This window comes from Amblyomma maculatum, chromosome 9 (genome assembly GCF_055883805.1).
Source record: "Amblyomma maculatum isolate TAMU_Amacu chromosome 9, ASM5588380v1, whole genome shotgun sequence".
Classification (NCBI taxonomy): domain Eukaryota; kingdom Metazoa; phylum Arthropoda; class Arachnida; order Ixodida; family Ixodidae; genus Amblyomma; species Amblyomma maculatum.
Window position 1 is genome coordinate 53,599,041 of NC_139352.1, and position 25,536 is coordinate 53,624,576.

General features: G+C 42.8%; 1 protein-coding gene across 2 annotated transcripts in view; it reads right to left on the reverse strand.

Moving 5' to 3' along the window:
• Positions 1–25,536, reverse strand: part of LOC146179073 (orexin receptor type 2-like) — a 607,445-nt gene that overhangs the window by 404,430 nt on the left and 177,479 nt on the right. The window contains exon 2 of one of the 2 annotated variants that reach the window (XM_084578779.1): positions 9,369–9,419. The exons of the other annotated variant lie outside the window; for it this stretch is intronic. The gene's annotated coding sequence lies outside the window, so the exon portion shown is untranslated. The remainder of the gene's footprint in view (positions 1–9,368; positions 9,420–25,536) is intronic. 2 annotated transcript variants of the gene reach the window in all.

Genomic DNA, 25,536 nt, shown 5'->3' on the forward strand with positions numbered 1-25,536 from the left:
GCGGCCATGATCAGTGCGACGTTAGTTTAGGTTAGAAAATCTACGATTGAAATTACCCCTATGTTTCCCACTACGACATTTATGATAACCCATGCCGCTTCGATAATTAAGTTGAACACAGGGACAAAGCAAAGTTCTTCTATCCACGATATTTTCCTTAGGAGTGTTAACGTGGTCATATTGATCTTATGAGTGCTGCTGTACCAGCGTGCACGCTTGCAGAAAGAAAGCCCACGCTTTTCGATATGGCATACATTGAAGTTTGATATGCGGCTTTTGGTGATAATGGCTGAAAGACACGTGGCGGTTATTGCTTCTGGGTATCAAATAAATAGACGTCTTCAATGAATGTCCACGGAAACATACGTTCAGTGCAAGGCTGATTGCGTGCAGTTCACACAAACCCGCAATACGCTTTAGAGAATCGTTACTGCTTATTTGGAAAATTTATCAGATTATAAATTTGAATGACAGAAGTTCTTTATGCTATCAACGTTTAAAATGTTGGAGTACGTAATAAACGATTGACGTCGAATTGAATCTCTGTAGCGATCCTTGGAGCCTCGCTTTCTCCAGGGAAGGTATATCATCACGTCTTGCGCTTTTCGACCCTTATCTAATGCCGCCAAATAAAACAGCATCGCCGTACCGTTCGGTGATCTATGAACATTTACGCTTACAAGTATATCTGAACCAAATGATGAGCGATACTAATTTTCTACCCGCGGTGAACACGTGTGTAATAAAAAGGACAGTGCAACAGTGCCAGATGATGTTTACTTGAGACAAGTTTAAATAAAGCATCCATCAGATATCTGCATTCACGGGAGTGATGCGCTCGCCTCGATAGTTCAAAACTGATCCGCAAACATATTACACTAAAGGCGCACAATTCTACTGTCTAACTGGACCCCAAGGGAAACTTGGCTCACATGGAACAAAACGCGAGAGTATTAGCTCTATATCACATACCTAATACACAAAACCCAGATGCCGTGAAATGAACCCACGCCCATCTCAATAAAATAATATTGTTGGGACACCATCAGCTTAATGGCAATAATGGCTGCCACACACTTATACCACACTTTTCGACTCCATCCCCCCCTACCCCTACCATGAGAAAAAAAAAAAGAGAACTGCAACAAAGACGACATAAAACATTGGCTGCGGTCGGCCACTCATGATAAAATCTTCAGCTATACCCATTGTCATTAGATTCCTACGTCGATGGCGCTGCAAATGCAATCTTCGCGCTTCAGGCTTGTCATATTTAGGACAGTTGTGTGAAACGAGGGGGACATACCGTATTAAATTTAGTTAACCAGCAGCGCACAGTACGCGAAATGCTTAGCGTCCGTCGGCAGTATATCCTACGGGTATACGGGAACTGCTGTCGCCCGAGTCAGCCGGAAGGAAATAACATGACAAATGGCTCGCTCGTTAATGCCGCCTATTTAGATGTGCTCCGCTTCCGCTTTGCATTAACTTTAAACGAGGCACACGGACTGGTTTCTGTCTGCACCAGAAAATGATCTTAATACAGCGCCAAACTAATGATCTCAGCAAGGAAGTTAACTCTTACTTTACCAGCGGGTTGTAAAAGTTTGGACTGAATGTCCGCAAATAGCCATTACTGCTTGCAAACTTTTCCATCCTTATTAAAAACACGAATGAAGCCGCGAAATGTTAAATATGTGGCATCTATTCGAAACGATACGCTGATACACGCTGTAGAATAAAAACAATCACCATTTGTAGCAGGCCACTGTAAAAAAAAAAAAAAACCTCGATAGTACTTCTCGAGTGTGCAATACTAGAAGCGGAAACAACATGAAAGAAATTCAGTTGCAAATTATTCACAAATCGCATGGAAATGCGAAATAATTTACCTATAATATCTTGTAATATAACGTAAGAAAAAGCAATTACTGAGTAAATGCAATGATAGGCGGAGTATGCATTTACTCTACTCAACAGGAAAGTAATTTAATTTTTTACATTTTATTAAGTTTTGCAAACTGTTCAAAGGCCACATAGGTCATCCACAACGAGGTCATCTGCGCATCTAATACCCGCCACTCAAAAAACAAAAAATTAAACGCACGAGCAAAAACCCGATGTCCACACTATTTTCAAAGAGTGTGAACCACAACATTACACTAAAGGGTATCTTCTGTAGTCACGTAATCCATGTAAACTGAATTGGGAAAAAGGAGATATCAAATAGTCAACCCGAGCAGCACTCGATCTACTTTTGCTGTATTTTTAAATTGTTTTAGGCAGACTTTTCCAGTGATTCTCTTTTATTCTCCTTTCAAAAGCAAGACATAATCGTCTCGCAGGTGCAACAAAATGCTGTTCTTAGAAGCGTGTTTGCTAACACAGCAACTCAGCGTGCCTCCACTGAGCAATGCTTGTCTCTCAGGTTCCTGAATTAATTTTGACAATTCTCGTTGCACTGAGACCGTACGTGTGCATGGTGGTTTTTTCAGTATGCGCAATAGAGGCTGCGGTTATCCACCCAGATGTCCAAATACCCTTTCCTGCTAGACTAAATATAAGATCTTCTCAAAAGGAAGCCAGTTTATTGTTCAAACAAGTCCCGGCAACGAATCCGTATAAACAGGAAATATCGTGAAGTGCCTGATTCTTCGCTTGTAGAAGGTCACACAGCGCACAGAAGCCGAGTTTTCGGTCACAGTTTATTTCCCAAGCGACCAATGTGGCACGAACTGCCCTGCCCGTAAAAGCAACGAAGTGAGAGAGAGAGGCTCCCGTCAAATTTAGGCTCTTTTTCCACAACGATTTGTTTATCCTGTCCAAAGTCTTGTCTCAGTGATCGAGGAGTAGCCAAACAATGACCGTGTTTCTTCTTAGTTAGCGTTGAACAAGCCGTTTTTTTTCGGAGAGAGAACATAGAGTTCCAAGGATATAACTGCCATTGTTCAAGCTAAGCTTCATTCGTTTCGTTCTTTCTGCATTTGATCCTTTGACTGGAGCTAGTCATTGCGATAAAGCTGCTGCGTATATTTTATTATCCCGTTTTAGTAAACTTGACACAATCTGGTCCACTACCTTTGGTGACACCTTCGAACGCAAAAGTGATTGATTTTGTGCATTACAGGACTACCTTATAGCAAAGTAGAAATCAGAATTTTTACTTTAACATCGCAACACAACGATGAAAGTCTCACTGCAGTCTTCCAACCGTCTTTTGACAAATGAGCGATCATTGATTTCTCGTTACGAAGAGCACAAACATAAATCTCGAAGACAATATCCCCGTCTCTCAAAGGATTATGCTTCCTGGTTTGCATGTATAACAGTGCCGAAGGAATCCGCATTAGTGAAGCTGCCGCTCCTCGTTCCGCATGGAACCTAATCATGTACCTCATAGAGCGCTCGTTCTACCGAAATGTTAGAAAGGTAGCAAAATTGTCATTATAGCTAGAAACGTCCCTTTGGAATGCCTAATGTCATGCTATTAGTTGAAGTGTATCATCTTACATGACAGCCTCTTTACTGCTGGAAGCAAAATAAACAACTATGCTGAGGATTTGCAGTTGATATACTAGTCTCTTTGAGGCAGATAAGTAAACGTCATTCATTAAGGCAAAGTTGGAGCAGCAGCGCTTGCGCTTGAGATCTAGCAGCATGAATTTGAATTTTTATGGACTAGATGGACTAGTTGAAATATCTAGGCATCATGTATGCAACATGTGGGTCAAAATATAAATCAGCGTTCATTGCAATCTTATGATTTCTGAAATACTTGATTAAAAAGTATCTCGGAATAAATGCACACGAAATGCACTTCCCCAATGCTTTAGCCGGCGTTTTTGTCGTTGTAGCTGCCGAAGAGCTGTAAAATAATGTAAAATGCGTTGGCTGTGTGGTGTCCATGTCCCAAACTCTTCCGCGACCTTGCTCTGGATATTTACATTTGTTCAAGATATGATCCGGAGAGATATCATGGTTGTATAGAAGTCTATTTTAAACTAAGAAAATCGGTATTCGCAACGCTCATGTATGACAGGCTTGTACAGGATGGCACAGACTTGCTTATTACAGAGAAACTACCTCACGTCGCTGTTCCCAGAGACAAGTTTCCGATTTACATTAAAGGCTACAAGTCTATATCTTCAATTCAAATCACATATAAAGAAGACTGACCGAATATCAACGTATGCAGGCCTCCGTTACTAATGGAAACTCACAGTTGTTGGCAGTGCAAGCATTTTACTTTCATACAAATAAACGCCCCATAACCCTTTATTGTAGTTAGTATCAGATAAACCACACCTATAGGAGCTTATGCACAGAAAGAAAACCGTAAATTCATCAACGTTTTCAGGTTGTATGCTGCATTGCACTAAATCAATTCAAAGCTAGTTTAATGCTTCACGACAAGCCATGTGCCTTCACTCTCTCCGGTCTCAGTCTAGCTAGCACCTGTACCCCAATTCGCCACGTTTGGCAAGTGTAACACGATTGGTCTCGCCTTTGTTGTCGTCATAGCAGCATTATCTGATATAACAAAATCTTCTAAATTGAAGATTTTTTATCGGAATATTATGCATGGTGCAATCATATGCATTGTATTCATCGCCTTAATACTTATGTGTAAATATTGCCTAGTAGGGAACTAAAATCATTTGAAAATGCCAGCTTCTAGCATAAACGTTTGAGGGCGCTAGCCTGCTTCAGCGGAGAAATGCATAATCATTAGCGTTTGCTGATACTCGCAATTGTGAAGCACCTGACACCTTGTCACGTGACTCCGGTGTGAAGTCGTCGTTTCTAGCACATTATCAAAAATAACGTGACAGTTACTCGACTTGACTCCATTGTGAACCAACCCTTGCATGTCGTTCCTAATCAAGAGACACTTTTGTACTTGGATCTGGTGTGACGTAATCTCTTTTCGAAAGTCATCCTAAACGACGCGACATTGTCACGCTACTCCGATGTAGGAGCATCACTTCGTGCAAGTCGTCCTGATCCATGTGGCAATTTGCCACTTGAATCTGTGATGGCGTTATCACTTTTGTGCAAGTCATGCGATATTTTGTCACCTTGAATCACTTCACACTTCTTATGATTAAGTCATGAGGTCACATTATCAAACGAAAGTTGCATACTAGTCATATAATACTATCTAAACCATTTTCCAAGTTTGTGTTTGCTTAATTAGAGGACTTCACATGGGACCGCTCATCCTGCCATAACCTGTAATTGTAATATGACTTGAGAATTATCCTCCATAACTTTGCATTACACGACTAACGATGACATCTACCTAAAGAAACGTTATAAACTCCCGTACGACGTCACATGAGGTTTCTGAAGCCTAACTACGGCAACACATTCCGCGGACACATTTGGCGGCGGCTATTCCTTCTCCTGAGACGCATAGGGCTTTTCCCTTAATAAAACGCCCTAGTTTGAGGAGGTAAACTGATACATTTAATGTAAATTTGCTACTTCTTTTGTTTCTTTTATGAAAGGTTATGCATGTAACCGGAACATTGCCATGAGCATCTTGTGCTCAGTATCATCCTAAGCAATGTATTGATTCTCAGCATGGGTTCAGGTCTTGTACTTCTGTTGGGAATGTGGACTATGTTGCTTACTCTGCTTTTAGAGGTATTCATCAATTCGGCACTGTTCACGACCACTGCTCTCGACTGGGGACAAGAGTATGTAGAGCAGAAGCTCTGCTAAGCATGGTTATATACATTCAGATCTAATTCAATCCAGATGAGGAAAGCTGGCATTGGCGCTGTCATCCAAAGCCTTCCATGAAAATATTTTCCCCAATTACCTCGAACAGCCTTCGAACGACATTCGGACGCTGGAGGGATTCAAAGGAGGTGTGTACTATCTCTAATCTCCAGCTATAGCTATGTGCTTGTAGCTGTCGTAGGGTATTACTGTGGCTGTTCAGTCTATAAAGCTAGAGGATCTGTAGGGTGCGATTTCTTGATAAGTCCTGCCAGCAATGGCACAAGCTACATTGAATTTTATTGCAGCTGCTCGCGCCAATAAATCCCCCTACATAACTATCTGTTCTTGTTCGGTGTTTTCGCCGATACATGCAACTAATTGGCAGTGAAGCTCCCAACTGAGACAAGAACTGAACAACGCCGGCATCCGTCCAGAATCGTGTTCCTTGCAAACCAGAAGATACAAACGAATGGCACCTACAGCCTGTCGCTGTTGACAGTATTTTGTCGAAAATCATGTTTAAAATTCGGTGATTCAGAATAATTCGTAGGCTTTGGAAAGATCGATTTCCGAAAACTTTATGAAACAGTGCCAGCACGCAACAACAATGCTTATCTACGAGGTCGTTGCAAAAAGTATCTTTATGCGGTACTAGCTGGTTCAGTAATAACTGGTACTTGAAATTGCACAGGATCGTTCATTATCCGCGCAGGTAACATTTCACTAGATTACTTAGGAACACCACATTTGTATTTTCGAACTAGCATCAAGAAAAGAGATAGAGTGCGAGTTAACGGAAGTATACTTTTTTTTCTTCTTTTCAAGCACGAAAACACGTTTTTGCTATCTTGGCAAAATGATGTTCGATAATATTTAGGATCGGTGAAAGCCCAAGTGCCAGAAAGGATAAAGCAGAAAAAAAAATAGATTACGCTGAAAGTAAGCACCACAGCGTACAGAGAAAACAGCACCGTCAGTTGTATAATCTTAAGCACAAAAATTACTTTCCATGTGTAGTGTATATATTACTGTAGATATATTACTGAACCCACAAAAGATATCGGACATGAAGAAACCAGAATACAATCTTGTGAAATATGCAGTATTTTGTAGAGACAATTACGGATTCCTTAAACACTGTAGAGTAAATATAAAGTTCAAGGTACAAGCAGCTTTATATTTGCAAGCTCGAAAAATATTTTGAACGTATTCTTTATATTCATTTCAAAAGCATATAAAAAAGAAAGATATACAGGAGACTGCTCTTACGAATTCCAACAATTTTAACCGGCTGACTGCCGCTTATGATATATAGCTTTACTTTCGGGCCCTACTGTAACTTTCTAACCATGAAAACGCCAGACTCCTGCCACTTCAAAACTAGACTGGGTTATTTGGACTGAAAATCGCGGGCATAATGCTGCAGCAAAAAGGTGTGTTTATTCATTTTCTTTATTTGTTTCTTTATGCATTGCGCTTCAAGACAAATATTGGCGCTCCGTGCTTTCTCGCATCCTTACACTTTCCATCTCTGCATCTAAAGTTCTTTTTTTTTTTTTTTCAAGCGAGCTTTACAGCATTCCAAGCATGTTGTGTGACGGATTCCCAAAGTGTCGTAGCGAATAAGATCATGATTTTACTCTGTCTATCCAGCTTTACTATCTACGCTTAGACATATCTGAGTAGTTTATTTCGAGTAACTGCCTCACTTTCACTGAGCATTATCGTTCATTTTGCGTTAAAGACAAATGAAAGGAAACGAAATATTCCTGCTCTCTTGTGATAGTTCTTCAGGCTCTGAGAGGTTCATACAGTAAAACGCGTCTATTGACCAAACTAATGCGAACGCTTAAATTGGTAAACAACTGCTCCTGCAGTGCTTTTTTTATTCTCCAAGTATCAAAGCGAAACTGCAACTTAGTAGATTTGAACACAGCTTCTTTGTAAACAAAGCCATTTCTAGGGCTCAAGTTTGTACCTCAGCAGGCATCGTCTCCTGTAGAAGTTTGTTTGCGTTACTGAACACAAAGCGGAGACTGTGGAGCTCAGTCTATAGCTCAGTTAGTCCGCCCGTCTTCTATATCATCCGTTCAACTTCCATTTAAAAACACTTTCGTTCCATTTGAATTCGCTGCAGCGACAGAGCTGACGCTGCATTGTGTGCACAGGGAGACCTCCACAATGAGTCTGCTTAGGAAGTACTGGCAAGTTTTCGAAGGCAGGAAAAACACAATCGCGTTTCCCAGCACTTTGAGCACTTAGTGAACCGGCATACGCCTGCCATAAAAAGGTTTAGTATCAGCAACCAACTTCGACAACATGACTATTGGACAAGATAGAGCGATGTTTTCTTTAAAAACGATATCCCGCGTTAAGAGGCTTCCCGGTTCATTTTGTGTCTGCCTTTCTAGCTCTTTTTTTTCATATTCGAGCATTACGCGTTCCTCTCGCCTCGTTAAGCGCAAGCGGTCTTAAGAGTAGCAGAAATGGCATGAGTACTGCAAACTTTCTTAGCAGTTCGTCCACCAGCAATATATCTGCAATATACACAGCAATATACCAGCAATGCCGAAATATATCTGACCTTTGAAGAAACTATTCTTCTTGCGATAACAAAATGCCATGCACTACGGCCAGCATAGCTTTTGTCAGTGTTAGCAGCAAGGACTGCATGTAACTGGCGGTCAGTGGTAGGCATGCTCAACTCCTCAGCGACGTATTCAGTTGTAATTCTCAGAACAGTAAATAGTGTGATGTGGTGCAGTGCAATCCTGAAACCGACGACTGACCCATCCCTTCCACAACAAAATGTGTCTAATCTAATAATTCATGAATCCCCTCACATTCCCCTGATAAATAACCTCACACATTTTCACATTCCAGCGGCATGCTACATGTAGCGCTTACCGGGTCCGCCAAAAGGTGGCTGTTCTAAATTTTGCCTGCTTGCTCGGCGAGCCTTGTGTTGGGGATCTTGATGCCTGACATACAAAGTAAGCCTACATGTCACCATGGAAATATATTCACCTACCACCTACGCACCCCCGCAGAAAATGCGGAGCAATGAAACGATAGTCGTTACAAAGCAGATGATAAAAAAGCGCTGTTTTCAATGCGATTCTGCAAGTAAAAACCAACGCACCTTACTGAGAATAATTGCGATCCAGAATGACGTAGATTCAAGCTAGGGGCTTAAGAATTACTGTGAAAACGATCTGTGAAAAAATACATGCAACGGAGAAAGAAATTGACAAATAACGCTTCAGCCGCCGTTTATATGACATTGCGTGTTTATTTCGCGAGTCTGTGCATTCACTTTCTGCCTGAACCAACTCCTCTCACTATGCATCTTTCGGGTGCCTACAGTTTCACTTCTTATAGAGTAGTACATTGTGATAAAAAATGCTTTGCCCCCTCCGCCGGCCAAAAAAAGCAAAGAAAAATCCTCTTATCCCGCGAACTATGTCATACCGTGGAAGTGAAATGTTTAGGTTGCGCAGCACTATTTTAGGCCTCGAAACACTTTCTCAGGCGTGTAGAGAGGAGGAACAAAGGCAAGACCAGTGCGAACAAAGATGCACTATCACACGTACACTAGCGCAAAAACATATGCGAAAAAATACAGTTTCTTCACTTACCGAAGCTTCGATACCCAACAGGCGTAGCCGACAGGGTGTCAACACCGGCAGCTGTAAATGACACAATGTAAACATCAGCTGCGTAACGCGCCAGCAGTTTTTATCTTTTTAAACATTCTGCGAAGCCCAGCCAGACGCTACACCGCCCACTGCAGTATTCTTGAAACTTGTTAAGGGCATAAGTTTATTTCTTTGGCGGTTACCAGCTTCGCATGAGGCGTTGATATTGGAGCTTGGAGTAAACAAGAGGACCCCCAAGGCGCAGGACCTTTGAAGGAAAGGAGGATATGACGGAAAGTTCTCGTTTTCCTGTTGGGAATTTGAGGAAGTGTTTGTGCATTATGGTGTGCTTCTATGAACTTATTCTACGCGAACATAAAATCAGGTAATACTGACAAGTAAAGGCATATTGCAAAGAACTGATAAAACGTGCGCCCAATACAGCTAATGCAACGCAATGTGTGAAGGTTCTCTCAGTTTGGTCTTGCTTGTGTGCCGTCTTCAAAGTAAACGTACACCTACGAACGCCTTTCAGAAAGTGCGGATGGATGTTCCATTTACTCTACAGCAGCTTTCTTTGCATGCCTCTACATTTGGTACTGGTAACTACGGGGAACTAATTACGTCCTATTCGACCACAATTGTATTCTTCACACTTTTAGCCCATTCGTCATGAAGGATGTTGAGCTGAATATGCTACTCTTGGCAGCTGCTGAAATCACCGCGGCACAATAATTAAACCTCGCGCGCGTTACAAGCGCGATATGCTTCTATGGTTTAACGTTTTAATTGACTGAAGCTTTGACTCCCGTGTTTTCAGATGTCTTTAGCAACCGCAATTAAATCAGTGAGTTCATCCCCTCTGGCCGCCCCCAAAACTGGGAAAGAAATTCATGCAGGCGCACACACAACCTCAATGCTTCCAAGCTGGCAGGTAATGAGCATTGTACTATCTCTTAGTTCCAATGTTCACTTGTGCGTGGCGTTGCTCTCTTTAACAGCCCTGTATATTATTCTCTATCATGGAACATTGAGATGAGGTGACTAATTTGAAGATTCACGCGCTTTTTTCTCAACTTAGTCCAGCAGCCTAAATTTGCTATATGTCACTTTCAGATGTCACTGAGAGATCATGCTTTTCAGAGATGCTGCTGCGTCAATATGCTTTTCATCTGTTATTGTTTTATACCATTCATTATTACTTGTATGCTGCGGCGTTTGCGTACACAACGAAAGGCATCCTTAAAAAAATTAATTGTATTTTCATGTGCCTATCGTCAAAGCGCATTATGGCACCACAACCACCCCGTTTGTTTCATTGCATTATGCCAACAAACCAGCAACATAATCTCAAAATGTAAGGTTGTTTTGACCGAATGCTAATTCAGAAGACGAAAACCCGAGAAAAGAGCATGAGGTAGCCTGGACATTTAGGAATACGCAAAGACAATGTTTTCTAAGCCTTCATATTCACGTTCGGGCTAAAATTTTCGCTCGAAGTTATGCAGCCTTTGGTACAAAGAACACATAAGCTCACTTATAGAATTGATGGCAGTACCGCTCCGATAAAACCGGCTGCACCTTTTTTGAGTCCACGACGCTGCTACCGCAAGTGCATAGCATTGAAAAATTGTTGTCCATTGAGCGACGCTATCCTCTTTTGATGTCCTCGCAGTAAAGGAGCGAAATTTGATAAGAGCATTTTCTGCATTTTTAATCAACACTCTTTTCGGTTCACCCTAAGTAGGTCCTTGTCCAAAGTAATGAGGAGCTGATTACAAGAAGTAATAAATTCAACAGTGCCCTGTCTTCTATTGCCAAGGCACCTACAAAAACACAGAAGGTCGATAAGAGCAGTGCGTGGCAGGGTTGCTTGCATCGTTGTGTGTTAATTTGCTGGGCCTTCCTAGCAGTCTTCGCAAACCGCGTTCTACGTAATAGAAGAGACAGATTTCCGACCAAAGACAATAATGGCTGCTGAGAACGAGCGTTTCTAAAAGAAAAGGGTGCGACTCCACCCATCTCAGCAAATGTGGGCAATGTGTGGGCACCCGCGTTGATAGAGTCGGGAGCCAGATGCAATTTCGGGGGCATATCGCCAACTATTGGGACATAAGCAAGCAAGCGCGCAGATGGATTTGGCAGTGAGAAAGTGGGGGAGCCGTAAAGGCACGTAAAATTGCAATCCAATCCTCGCTCAGCATATACTCCTTTCCTAAGGGCACCTACTATTTTTGTGGTGTTTGAGGGGTTTGGGCCCCGCGAGTCTGTTTTCTTACTCTGGAGTTGAAAGAGGCCCTGCATTCAGCACTTCTTATACGAGTGCACACGCGCTCTGTTATACACTGAAACGTACATGCATGTGTACTGGCATTTGCGTGCCTTAGAGGGCTGATCAGCCAGTGCAGGCTCACGATACGATCATGTGTCTATGCCAACTCACTCAATTATGTCATCTGCATCTTCCCTGCATAGGTAGCACGTAAGACTCAGTGTTCCTAGAAGACATAGATTGCACTCCTGATCTTACACAGAGGGACCTCACGGTAGAAAGGAAAAACGTATGCTGACTATTTGGTGTGCCATGTAGAGCAGTCTTATCGAAAAATGGTGCGGCATTTATATTTCCTGCAATGTTTGACAAATTTTCAAGCACTGGAAAGAAATACATTCCCACCCTTTGAATAGCACTCTCTTCAACCCAAATGTACAACCATTGGTAAACAAAACACATAAATGCGCTGGCTCGGATATGTAGGAAGCGAGGATTGGTCCTTCAAGCCACAAAACAAATTGTCTTCAAAAGTCAGTACCAGAAGTAATTTGGAAATTGTATCAATCAACTGAAAAGTGTGATTAATGCAGAGTGTGCTCGAAATTAAGTGCTGTTTTGTGAAAGACCGAACAGGTTTGTGTCCACCGCACTTCGTTTTTCCCTTTTCAGGAAGCTATTCAAAATTTTTGCCTATCGATCAAAAAAAAAAAAAAAAACATTGTTACCACCGTGTGTGTTCTGGACGCTTGGTTCGGTTTGGTTTATGTGGTTTAACATCCTAAAGTGACTCAGGCTATCAGAAACGCTGCAGTGGAGGGTTGCAGAGTTATGTCGAACACCTACCGTTTTTAGAGTGCGCTAACAACACACAGCGCACGGGCTCTCGCTGTTCGCCTCCATTGAAAAGCGGCCGCCTCGGCCGGGATTCGATTTCGCATGCGTACATTAAGCCAGCATTTGAATGCTGTAGCCACTGCACTACCGCGGCGGGGTTCTGCTTTTTTATCAGACTTTTTAAAATCATTTTTCAGCAATCCAAACGATGGAGACGTGATAACACAAGCTCAGCGTAACAAAGTGTACGACACACTCCTCAGGCAGGGTGTTTTGCGGCAACCAACGCGTCACCAGCCGCTATTGAACTAGGCTAGGCACAGTCTTTCATTTCCTCCTCCTTTGCTTTTCTCCTCATGCTCACTTTACTATCTGGGTACTTTAATCCGATGAATCCAATCCAGGACCAGGCTAATTTAAGGAAGGGGTACCCCAAAGCAGGGCCAAAATTAAAATTAAAACAGAGTAGAAGGCACGGATAAAGTACCTTCTGCGATTACGATCATATGTATGTGTCACCCTGTTGACATGCACAAGGAGCCAAAAATTATAAGAGTTTTTTGGGCAAATAGTTTATTTAATTGCTAACTTGAACTGTAAACGCCTGGTGCTATAGTCAGACCCACAAAATCATCACGTGCTCAGTGACGTGAAGCTGAAATGTGAATGAGTTTTATTGGAGTGACATCACAGTCACGTTTAGCCATTCCGCATTTGGAGTGAGATGGACAACGTTTTGGTTTAAGACAATGGTAGTAGCGACAGAAAACAAAATTCACCATACGTATCCTAGATGCTGACAGCATTTACATGTTATTATACTTGCCCGTCTTATTGAACAAGCACCTATTTCAGAGAGGCACTGTACAATTAATTGTACCAGCGATAGTGGATATGAAATGACACATACAGGCATTCTGGAAATCGAAGCATTCCAGTGCAAAAGGAACACCATCCGGCGTCAACAAAGTGGTAGAAAAATCGATACCCACTGTCATCATAGTGAACATTAGCTGAAGTTTGACTCCGAAGCCGATTACGACGTGCGAAAGAACTGTTTAGCGTCGTTTGGCATAGTTTTATTTTCTGGTTTGGCATTGAGAGACTGCCACAATGTTTGTAAAACTCTTCAAGACTTTAGTTGATTCGGATTTAGGGTTTTTAGGAATGCAAGCTTGCTATCCGTCTCACTTCGCGTATAGACATCTACGCTTATAACTGCCGGCTTAGAATGAGAGAGATGTAGTTTCTGACGTACGGAGAAAAACAGAGTAAATATGGCCCCTTGTCACTCCCATTCTGTGTAGCTGATTAAAAGCTGGCAAGAAAACGGTTATCAAAATGGCTAGGCTCTCGGTGGAGACTTACAATTAAAGGCTTACAGCTGTTTCCATATGTTTCCACTGCGAATCGCAATCGCAAATTAGCCTGTATCGTACGACAAAGTGGATGCTGAACGGTAAGAGAAATAGTGTGGCACTACCTCGAACGCTGGGCGAAGAAGGGCTGCGTCACAACGTTCGTGAGAATTAATGGTATATGAATTCGTTGCTGCTTACAGTGGATATGTTCTACACGCCTAATGTTGTTCCACATAGGTTCCAGTTTTAAGTTCTGCTTATAAGTGGAAGTTATAACGGGAACGTATGTGGAATCAAATTGAGAGTGTATGAACGCATACTGCGGACACATTTACCGACGTACCCTGTGGACTGCACTCGTGAGCTAGGTAAGGCTTTCACCGTAGGCTGTTATGCACGCGCGCATTATATGGCGCATATATGTACAGCTTTTAAACATGGCTCCCAGTTAAACGTTAGTGCGTTAAGGTAAAATACCGGCCAAACCACGGCCGCAGACGTGGCCAGAGAATCTGCATCTGCGCACTATGCAGCGACAAAGTTAATTTGCAAAAGGGGCTATTCGCACTGATACCTGGCTCTTTCATCTACTCCGACATTTTTTTTTTTTTTCATGAATATATGGCACCACTTAGTGACAAGGTAGCACAACGCCAGCAACGGTAATAAAATGTTAGTGGTTAGGAATTTTTTGTACACTGTACTCTTTAGAGCATAAAGCAAAATTAAGCAAAGCATTTATTATAACTAATTAAAAATTCTAGAGGGCACCCTGGATCACTAGTTTGTGATGAGGGGGATGCATGCATCACGCAGTGATCCGAAGAACTCCACCACCGCACTTCTTTCTCTCTATTTTCACTCCCACATTCGCGATGACGCGATAGCGTAAGCTACCAGTCAACATATAAAGCCCCACTTTAACCGATCCGTATGAACAAGCCAGCGTTGCCTAAGGATAACGTGAATGCAAGTGTCTTGGAAGGCTGATTCTGATATCCCGTTCTCACATTAGAGGAGAGACCCGAGTTGGCACCTCCTGCCAAACGTAATATCAGGAAGCCCTACATCCAGTTAGCGCCTATAATTACCGCCTGCCCCTTAACAAAAGTGTTACGGACGGACAGACATGCCTCTCCAGAATGCTACTGCAATTAGAAATTGACGCAGAAAAGCTGTCTCCATGGGAAAGCCACGTTCACACTTGGAAGACGGAGGCACCATCTGTCTTGGCAATACGTTATCACTTCTCGGTATGTTTCCAATTACCATCGTATGCCGTGACATTATTTCGCAATTCCTGGTTACGGCGATACTGCTTCAACCGACTTAGCTGCATGCGGTCCCCATAAAAATATATTAATAAACAACAGGGGGACGAACCAGCTCCAGTTGTTGTTTTATCTTTTTTTTTTCAGGTAATATCAGCGCAAAGGGAGGTAGTTTAGTTTAAAAATAGGTGGAAGTTTTTTTAGCTTTGTTCCTGCCATTTTCAAAGCTTTTTATTAGGCATAACGCCTGACATCTTTTCACATGTCTCAGCAAGGTTGAATGCTATAGCTGCTTAATATTCCTTGGAAAGCTTCTGATCACAGTTGCTTTACATTTTTCGCTCAACTAGTATTTTTCTTCGTCTTGAGTGTTGATGGACATTAACCGTGTTTATTGCCGTAATTTCCTGGTAGAGTTTGTCGCGGTTGCTATTTCTAGCCTTCTTAGTTATTAGCATGACGCGTTTTCTAACGCTTGTTTCTTGTAGCAGCTAACTCACTTTTAAAACAACATAGACAAACTCAAACCACCAGGTATGTGAGTAATTTTAACACTTGTCTACTCTCAACAAGCGCAATGCTAATAAAGGAAAATATTTTGATAAAAATAAAAATGGCACAACACAACTATACCACGTGCAAAGAAGCACGAAAACAAACTTTTTCACAGCGAAAAATATTTGAAACTTCCTCTCAAAGAGTACGCCAAACTTACGTGTATTGTCTTTGTCATAGCTACAAAATAACAAGGAAAATAATTGAGGGAAATAGAACATTTTCCCGCATTTCCCTTCTTTCACAGAATGAGCTGATTGCACAACCCTTTTTTGCACTCTATACAGTCTACAAACCAGAATTTTGGATGAAAACGCTAACTGTACCTATGGTAACTTCGTGATTTCTCTCTGGACAAGGGCAACGTGCGTGCTCCAGCATATTGGTGGTGTTTTTATTATTTGCAAGATAGCATAGATTTGTATTTCCGTAAGGTGATTACATTTCCTTTTTGAATTCCTAGTCCAAACTACACTAGGACTCTTTCGACATTCCCTAGCTTTTTTTACGGCTTTTTACACTTTCACACCAGCAAAAATAAAAGAGACAGCACTCTCAGTTAGCGTTCTTTCACCTCCTTGTCTGATGGCGTTAACAGGTCCTTAGCTTTTTTTTTCGTTAGCAGCGTATGCCGCTGCCTTTCTCTGTGCTGAGTCCTAAGCACAACTGTCGCCATCTCCAACAGCCGAGAGTCGGATGAGACTGAGAAGTTACGGGGAAAGAGCATGAGATGAATTCTCCTTTTGACACCCTAGAAGAAAATGGCAAGTGAACGATTCTCTGCTGACGAACACATTTTGGAAATAAATGCCTCGAACATTTCAGTGACAGTCCGAGCTACCTTTTATTTAGGCACTTGAGGAAAGCCGCAAAGACGCAAATAATAATAAGAAAATAAAGAATAAACAAAATGACATGAAACACCAACTTTAGCTTGAATTTGAAAAGACGTTTGACCATCTTTTATTTGCAAAAACCAGTTCTTATTCGCGTATGCTCAAGCAGGCCAATCAGAGAACAAATTCGATCGAAATAAGGAAGCACAAGCTGAAAAAGCCAGAAAGTCCGTCCAAACAATAAATTTCTTGAAGCTCAGGGTGATAGTAAGATATATATTTGGGCCGGCCTTGGTTCAAAATTTAGTGCGACTCTGGACCGAAACGAAGTTTTCTTCTGCTCCGAAGCTTTTTTTGCAAGGTCCTCGACTTTGCTGCTGTTGCTGTGGCATGGCTGCTGTTGCCAGGACTTTTTGAATGTTTATTTTTATATAAGTGATATGCTCCGCTTTGTAGGCTTTTCCCGCCATTGAACGAATTTGTTTTTCTCCCAGTATCATCTCTGCAGCTAGCCGTCCTGTTTACCATAGCTGGCATGGCGTCTATCTAGTAAACGATAGTCTGCTGTGTTTGAACTCTCTACTAGGACGAACTTTTATTCCTAGATACAAAATTTCTGTCGACATTTTATAGTATTCTCTGTAGCCGTATAACTGCGCTTCGGTGGAAAGTATATGGAGTAATTACTCTTTTAGTATACTAAGCCATGTGGAGCAAGCTTCTGAACCATTTCAACAAAATATAGAGCAACATCTTCAATTCCTAAATGCAGTTATTGGTGAACTGCGGGGTGGTTACATAGCAGCCGTGTTTTTCGTGCAGTCCTCAGCTCTGAAACATCCAACCTCATCACCATTACGCAATAGCCTGCAAGCATATTTTCATACCGGCACTTTTCTGTTGTTGCTTTGTTTGTTTTTATGGCCTACATAGCACCAAGAAAATCAAGTGCGAGACACATAGGAATGTATTTTATGTTAAAGCACGTAAGGTATTCCGCTATACATTATGCTTAAAACGTTTCCTCCATTTAGGAATACGAAACATGACATATCTACTGCTAAATTTCCTCCTAAATTTAGGTTGTTTGCAAAAAAAGAGGCTCACTGTCTGCTACTATGTGGGTTCATCTTGGTGATTCATATTTCTATGAAGATAGTGCAACTAACCAACGCCAGGACGCGTTTAAGTTTAGTTTGTGTGTATATTCCTTTTTGCACATAACCACCTTTAATAAACACTATGTATTAAAAATGCTGCAATGGCACGTTTGCTTATTGCGTTTGTCAGGGAAAGTGACCTGTGTTCTTCACCTTAGATTCGAATCACGTCCTCAACGGTATGCTGATTATGTATTTATTATGCGTTTGTCACATGGTGATTGACGTAACACTGATACGACGCCATATTGTCATCAGGGCACCGTGGGTTCATACCAAGAATTCGATAGTGTACAAAATGTTAAATTATGGACTTCATCTCACTGATGCAATGAAGCCAGAATTAGAGAAAAAAATTAAAATTATACATGTGACAAAGCATATGGGGTCAGCATTTCTGTTTCATCGGAACGGAGCAGCAGGAGCGTCTGATGTGTTGATACTATACGAGATGAAAAACCGGCAATCTCCGGATCGGAGAACCAGCCTTACGCCTTTCTACCCTGAAAACTTGCAGCTTGCTGTTCATTAACGGAAAGCCGAACATAGCGTACACGGCAGCACACTTTGTGTGAGCGATATTTAAAAACATTGTGCTTAACTTAACGTTGGTTATTTGTGCAATAATTCACAATTTCCACTGCTTCTTTTTGTCGGTTCTACTCGTGTCAAAGTGTTCAGTCCCTTGACAAGTTTGTTATTCGTTGCACCATCCTACGCGGAGTGTCCGCTCAGCAGAGGTGGATGACGGTCGCTGATGCTATACGCGACAAAACCTGATATTTCATTTCTGAAATAGTTAGCAAGAAAATTTAATTTCAAACGTAAATACCAACATTATTAGCACGTCCCTTTAAAGTGAAACTGTGGGACACTCCAGTTCATTTCATGTGACAAATAACATTCAATTCCTATAATATATAATATTTTTCATATACTGCTAATATCTGTTCTTACGTTTTCATGATTTTCGTTTGGTTTGTGGGAAGTTATATGGAGTCGCCGAGTTTTCGTTTGGTTTGCCCGTATAGTGCATGCAAACTCCCCTTCTGCAAACAGTCTGTTACCACTGCTGCCTATCACACACTGAATTATGAAGCTGTTCACATGGGCTTTTAAGAGGGAAGGCATGGGATTGAAATCCTTGTGTAGAGAACATTGAATATTTTATTAAAAAGCCCCCCTTCTGCAGTTAGATGGCTGCCACGACATCAGTAACCAGTTTTTCCTGTACGAAAGGGAGCATAGTACCCAAATAAACGGAGTTTTATGCGGAGTGTGACGTTCGGGGATGTGAGTGGGCTATCAACGATGCCGTAAAAAATGTTTGGCGCGTGTACTTTGAGGAGCCGATGTTCTTTAACGTGCGCTCTCACACGCAGCATTGAAGAAAAATCGTATTTCCTCTCTGCGAAAGCACAGCCGATGAGTCAAAGATTCGATTTCTTGGCACCGTTACGCGCATCACGCAACATTATATTCAGTGCTTTTTTCTGATGATTTTGATTACAATAACTTGCTTTTATTCAAACTCTAATGAATTCTGTCTGTTGTTTATATCATAAAAAGCTAATCAGGTAATTACAAACGTTTAGCAAAAATCGAGGGGAGAAATTTGTGAAAACGACCAAAATCTTCGAAATGCCGCTGTAGTGACGCTTTCCGTGATGAGGCACCTCCTGCGTTGGAAAAACGAAACAAACAGAACAGAAGGCTAGGTATTGTACAACACCGTGATTAGCCGATGGCGGAGATTAAATTGTCTGTACATTTATCGTCGCCCCTTACTGTGAGAGCTGCCGTAACATCCAAATAAAAGGCTTAGAATTGAAAGTGTATGTAAGCTGTGTATATAAGTTGAGAATGAGAATGCCTTTTCCGAGGTGTAATGACCGGCCTATTAAGGCGAAAGAACGAAGGAGACAAGATACTGCACAAGAGCACGAAAGCTTTCCGATGTAAATACAGCGGCCGATATTGGCACTTGTGTGCTTTGTATTAACAGACTGCAGTATTACACAAGCTACACGCTTGCACACCTGTTTATGCTATCAGTGTTGATACCAATGCTAATTGGTGGCCACGAGGCAGCACATGCAAGATACCTTATGTCATATCAGTTAGAAAATTTTCACTCTACCCGAGCCCAATTACAGAGGATGAAATTTTGGCTGCCATTCCAGGCAGGAAAAAAAAAAAACACGGAGAATCATCTCAACTTTATGCGAATTATTCGCGTTATAGAGATTACGCTGTATTGACTACATGCTGCCTAGTGGTTTTAGAGCTCCGCGATTTAACCTCGCGCCACTTAGCTATGATAAAATGTGCAACCATTTCTCTGTTCCTAATATACTACTTACATTTATTACGTTCAAACTTGTTCCAGATGTATTGATGCCATAATACCGTGGCGGTAAATTGGTAGTCGTCACTCGATGTTCTAAGCGATTTAAGCAAGTGCCCATTGTTTAACCACTGTTTTAGCTCCTTTCACTGCAAAACGCAAGCAATTGCGAACAGAGAAAAGGGGCACGGTGAATGGTTTTCGTGAATGTGAAGAACGTGAAGTGCAACATTGTTGCGCGGCTCAACGCACGTATGAAATTCCGCGTATACATATACGCACGTACATGTATACTTACTAACAAAAATACGTATAAAGAAGTATAAAATGTACATCACTCATTGGCTTCTGAACAATGAGAGTGCGCACTTTGCTCCTCTCAAACCTTAGGCAATTCCGGCCTTTATTCAAACATTTCACAAAAGGGTCAGCGTCTGAACCAGAATGAGTCGGGAACGCGCTGAAGGGATATCTCAGGCGCGAAGAGCATAGAGAACAAAATGCCCGGATGTCAAAGGCGCGCTTTTCTATGTGCAGCTTGTATTGGGACTCGTGGGATAGAGCAGCCAAAAGAGTCAAATCGAAGGGTGCTTTTTTCTGACAGATCAAAAGAATGCGGATGTACTTACGACAAGTTCAATAGAAGGCGGGCCAGTTTATATAACAGAATGGCATGCAATAGCCCCGATTCCACATCGTTGACTGTTTGATGACGCGCAGCATGCTACAAAATGACAGTAGGGTTCGGCAGCGCTTCAAACATGATGCAAGACGGAAGGCCCATACAAAAATGGCATCGTTATAGGAATGCAGTGGTGGAAGGCTTATTAGAGAAATCACAAGGTATGTGGGACGACAGCCAAGGAAGTCCGGCCAGGAAGGAATAGGAAAGCATTTATGTGCGTTTTCTTTCGTAACAAAGAACGTTGGCATAAACGTTTTTGCTTTTGTGCACGTTCGCCCTTTTCGTTTCTTGTTCTCACCCACATGTCCGTCTTTACGTCCGCGCGAACAGGCAGTTGGCGCTCAATTTAGGCCCAGACAAGAATGCGCTTTATATAGCCATCGAAGAATACTACACGAAATGCATTTCTGGAAATGTTACCTAACTTTCACATAGAAGCGAAATATCAAGGAAGCCGCACGTTAGAACAACTCTCTTCCTTTTGCTGCTCTCGCTGCACATAGATCATCGTAAACGAAAGCTTCAAGGTGGAACAGAAGTAAAAGACGAGTAAGCGATTCTACTGTCAACAAAAATCATTGGAACACTTCATACTCCAGCTGAGTTCATGTTGTCTGAATAGATGCCGTTTGACTTTTGTTCTGTATACTCCATAGAAAATTCGGAAGACCATTTGAGAAAAAGAATGAGTTAATAAGTGCTCGCAGAAGAAGATTCTCAAAAAAAGTAGGAATAGTGCTCTTTTTTCATCTTTAGAGATGTCTCGCTTTCATATTTATTGTCTCACGTTGATAAAAAGATGTTCAAGAGCGAAGAAATGGACTAAAACGTAGCTTTATCAGCTCCAAAACAAGCTACTATAAGAATGTAGCATGCATTGTAGCTATCCTCGCTTCGCAGGCAGTATCACATTCGCAGTAGATTTCTTTCTTATGGTGTTGAATTCTTGTAGCAGCATATCGCCGTGCGTTTTAATTGAGTCTTTAACCTCATTACTACGGGTTTATATTGTTACGAAGCGGCAAGCCGATGAAGACAGGAGACAGAACATGACCGATGGCGATGGTAGATGACGTTTAATGAATGTTTGCGGGCCTAGGGCGAGCGCTCCTGCCCGCGCCACTGCCCGCTTCTTCTTCCTCGTCGTCCGCAGCATGACCCGGGGCCACCGAGCGATCGTCCCGATCGTGGACGAGGAAGTTTAGTGATGTTAATGATTTTATGGCATGATAATGGGCGTGTCTGGATGCTTGAAGAAGAAGAGGAAGAAGAAAGAATAGAACGGCTTGCCGGTACGATGTCTGATGCGTGGGTGATCCGCCTCCCTTGGAGCTGTCAACCATCCGTCACCAGAGTCCATGGGACCGATGGCTCGAGGTCACGTCGGGCAGCTTGGGCGGGGGTTGCGTGTTCGTGTCCATCGGTTCCTTCGGGTCATTCGGGTCTTTCGGGTCCTTCATCTTGGTTCTGATCGGTATGTCTGTCCTCCTTGTCTTCAGGTCCGGGCTGGGGGCTGGGCGGTGGTAGTTGTTCAGGTCTGTGCTTAAAGGGCTGGGGCGAAGCTGCTCGGCGATGTCCCTGGGCCCTCGGTGATGGTCCCGGCTTGAAGATGGCCTCGATGCTCCAAGGCGAGGATGGGGATGTCGTACCCCGCACCTCCAACCAAATGTTACGAAGCGGCAAGCCGATGAAGACAGGAGACAGAACATGACCGATGACGATGGTAGATGACGTTTAATGAATGTTCGCGGGCCTAGCGCGAGCGCTCCTGCCCGCGCGACTGCCCGCTTCTTCTTCCTCGTCGTCCGTAGCAATATATTCTCAGAAAAAGCGCGCGTCGACTACCGGCCATCCTTTTTTATGGTGTCCGTTTTCTTCTGCCGGCATCAAGTTTACTCTTTTTACTGCTATTTAGCAGGCTGGAGAAATCACTGACTTCATCCACCGAGGCTGCCAGTTTCAACAAGGAAGCCCGAGTTTCCTGCGAGGTTTTATATATGCTCCATAGTTTTACCGTACTGCTCCAGCCAAACAATGTCCTTTTAATCACAGGGCGTAGTTAAGCAGTGTTGCGGCAGTAATAGCACGAATAAATTAAACCGGCAGACAAACTAGCTTACCTGATGATTTTACTTCAAATAAGTCAATGAGACGTGATAGATAACGTGTAATTTAAAATCAATCAACCATGCAGCGTATTGCAATTACGGTGGCACAGTTTACAGCTTTCAGATTGTTTTTTTTACAAGGTAATACTAAATGAGAATATCACAAGCATTAGCGAATACACGGACAGTATTCTAGTTCTCGAGAAGCGCCTGCCTCTTTCTATTATAGAGGACTCCAACGTAACTGAAAAAGCCAATGCAGCGCTAGTTATATGTTTGGCATCATGGTTCTCAGACCTATCATCCCGAACCAAAAAGAGGCTTCAATATTTACGTCAGATTGCGTCGCAGCTCATTAGCCGCTCGACCGCAGTTCATGCAGTGAGTAGGTAGGTGTGTTTTGCTTGCAGCGAGCCGTTAGTCAGCAGCTTCTAATAAAAGCAAAATTGTGTAGGGCTGTCGAAGTAGACGCATATAAATATTGATGAAGTTGCCGCTAACGCTGAAGCAAGTCATGCTCACCTGAAGTACGGCAGAAGCTTCGATTACCGGCAGCTGCGATCAAGGACAGAAACGTTTTACAAATTTGTGTCTGCTTCGCGAGATGTTCGTACACCGGCAAGCAAACCATTTCTATTTTTCTTATGCCCACTTAGGGAACGTTCGCCTCTCCTCGTGTTAGGCACATGTTAGGCACATAATCCAATATTTCGCAGGAACATTTATTCAATAAAAGCAGTTTTTGGGCGAGTTGCAGCTTTCGATGATCCATAACTACAACACAAAGGACGGGACAAAGATGAAGGAGGGAAACAGCGCAGCACTGTGTGTTGTCCTTCCTTCAACTTTGTCTCGTCTTTTGCGCTGTAGTTATTGGCATGTTCAATGTCAAAGCCGAAGCTCGTATAAAAAAATAAAACATCTGGAAGGTTAGGATAGGTTTTAACCTCGTCATATTTTGCGAAGCTTCAAGATAGCAGGCTTAGAACGGAGCGAGCGATCTGCAGCTGCGCACTTTCGTGACGCGTGATTCTTAGGCTGGTATCAGAGCAGCCTTTGCAATGCAGTATTGGGTACGTTCGTTTTTCAGTCCGGGGAAGTCCCAGACTGCTTGCTGACAGTTCTTCGTTCGATTTTCCTCGAGCAGGCCAGAAGCTCCGGCCACCATTACAGCTCTCGGGATAATAGCATCGTACCAGCAGCGTTATTGTGTTATATTCAGTAAGTATTCCCAGTATTTTTCATGTTCCTGTAGACGATCGTGCATTAAAAATCAGCATCTTCATACCTGGTCTCCAAGTAGCAGTAAGGCTTTTGATTCTTGCATCTCCGCTTTCTTTCTTCGGAGACGGAAGCGCCCAGTGCCCCGACCACGGATATTTTGTTCGTACTGTCGAGAAGTCCTTCACCTGTTCCGCGATCGTTTCTCCGCGCAGGCCTGAAAGCATCGCAAGGTAACTGCTGTGCGCTGGATAAGCTAACGGCTGTTGCAAATGGTTTTGTAAACCATTTTGTCTGCCTTCGAGTGCAGTTATCTGGGTTCTTAGAAGAACGTCGTGAGCAGCCACCGTAAGCAAATCGTGGTAAACTGAGTTCTGTAAAACGCTTCACATTAAGGCATGTCACGCTCCATTAGCGAAAACCCCCGATTGATTTGCGCCTTAGTTATCTATCTTTAGTAATACACAAAACATAAACGCGCACCGCTCAGTCCAGGAACGAAAAATGGTAGGGGTAACATTAACAGATAGAAAGCGTGCAGAGTGGGTCAGAGAAATAACTCAAGTTACCGACATTCTAGTGGAAATTAAGAAGAAGAAATGGGACATGTAGTGCGAAGAGAGGATAACCGATGGTCGCTTAGGGTAACAAACTGGATTCTAAGGGAAGGAATGCGTAGCAGGGGGCGGCAGAAAGTTAGGTGGGCGGATAAGATTAAGAAGTTCGCAGGGATCAAGTGGATGCAGCTAACACAGAACCGGGTTACGTGGAGAAATATGGGAGAGGCCTTCGCCCTGCAGTGAGTATATAATCAGGCTGCTGCTGATGATGATGATGATGAAACGCACACATGATTTACTGCGCAAGAACGACGTCGTGGGGACTGATGGCTCGTATCGCCTGCTAAAAGCAAAGGATGGAGAAAGCTCGCAAGGTCATGTGACTATAACGCTACTTCTTGTCGGAGCAGAAGCCGAGACCTGTCAGCAAGTAGTTCGAGGCTGGAAAAATAAATGGACCCATTTTTGTCTGCGATGATGGCTTATGGTCATGCGAGCATAACATCACTTTTTCCTGGCTCTTGTGTGCCGGGACAGAAGGTAGCTAGCGATTTTCAGGCTGTTCAAGTCTATGCACAGAAAGGAAGACATAGCAAAATATCAATCCCTTTCACACAAGCTCACTTGCTGGAAGTACTGCCGCTATAACGGCATAAGATATGTAGAACTGTTCAGTAGCTGCGCTTACAGTCATGTTGCCCGGAACAGCGGACGTTAAGCAATGAAAGCACGTGGGTAGCTGCAGAACGGCGAACGCAGGAGGCATTGCGGGACGGCGGAATGAAGTAGGCGAACGGAAGCTCACTTTGTCACCCATGGATGCCCGTTTGTCTTGAAAATGTTTGCCACAATCGCTCTGGCCACCGCTGTCATTGTCACGCGACATTGTGGGGCTTTAAAGGGGGGACGGTATTCCGCCCCGCTCCTACTCCGCAGGTGCAACGTTCTCGCTAGC